The sequence below is a fragment of the Nannospalax galili genome, unplaced genomic scaffold, assembly GCF_000622305.1.
Source record: "Nannospalax galili isolate Female #2095 unplaced genomic scaffold, S.galili_v1.0 C48939529, whole genome shotgun sequence".
Taxonomy (NCBI): domain Eukaryota; kingdom Metazoa; phylum Chordata; class Mammalia; order Rodentia; family Spalacidae; genus Nannospalax; species Nannospalax galili.
The window spans coordinates 224-1,352 of record NW_008475512.1 but is presented as its reverse complement, the minus strand read 5'-3'; the positions used below and the strand labels follow the sequence as shown (position 1 = coordinate 1,352).

General features: G+C 46.2%; 1 pseudogene; it reads left to right on the top strand.

Annotated features, from left to right (window-relative positions):
- Positions 1 to 7: 7 nt before the first annotated feature.
- On the top strand, positions 8 to 591 carry LOC103728404 (annotated as a pseudogene).
- Positions 592 to 1,129: the final 538 nt, after the last annotated feature.

The following is a 1,129-nucleotide window of genomic DNA, read 5'->3' as shown; positions in this document are numbered from 1 at the left end:
CAAGTACCTCTTCATCTTCCTATGGCCAACATGAGGAACCGCAAACTGAAGGACACCCAGAATGCCTGGAAGCACAGCTGGATGTTCTTTGGCAAAAACAAGGTGATGATGGTGACCTGTGGTAGAAGCCAGTGTGAGGAGTACAAAGGAAATCTGCCCAGCTCAGCAAGAAGTTGAGGGGTGAAGTTGGTCTCCTTTTCACTGACCACAAGAATGATTGTGTAAATGTTCACAAAATATACAGAAATGGACTTTGCCCTAGCTGGGAACAAAGCAACTTTCACTGTGAACCTGGATCCGGGGCCCCTGGAACAGTAACCCCACTCCATGGAGCCACAGCTGGGCTTGCCTATGGCCCTCAAGAAAGGAGTGGTGACCCTACTGTCCTACTATGAGGTGTGCAAGGAGGACGATGTGCTAACTAACCCTAGAGCAAGTCTGTGTCCTGAAGCTTTTTGAGTATGAGATGGCTGAATTCAAAGTGACCATCAAATATATATGGGATGCCCATTGAGGAAGGTCCAGCAGATGGACTATGAACTGCCTGAGAGCCCACCTGAGCCTGAGGGAGAGCATACAGGAAGACCTTAGTCCTCGAGTCAGCTGCATCTCTACTGGACTACCCAGGACTGCTTCCACCCTCTGGAGGGAGCAGCTATTTTTCAGTGGATAAGGACAAGGGAGGGTAATGGGGACTGATTGTTTTTATAAAGAATAAAACTTTGCCCACAGGGTATTCCCTGCAAATGGCAAGATACTTTTCTTAGAAAAAAATTTTTTTTAATTATATAATGTGGCTGGATAGTGGCACATGTCTTTAATCTCAGCACTCTGGAGGCAGAGGCAGATGAATCTCTGTGAGTTCAAGGCCAGCCTGGTCATAAGGGGCCTGTAGTGATAGCTCAGATGTTAAGAGCACTGGGTGCTCTTACAGAAGACCAGAGTTTGGTTCCCAGCACCCACAGGGTGGCTAGAAACTATCTGTAATTCCAGTTCCAGGGGATCAGACACCCTCTTCTAGCCTCAATGGGTACTGTATATTGTCCACTTACATACATGCCAGCAAAACACTCATATACATAAAATAAAAATAATTTTAAAAATCATATGGTTAGCTAGGCATGGTGGC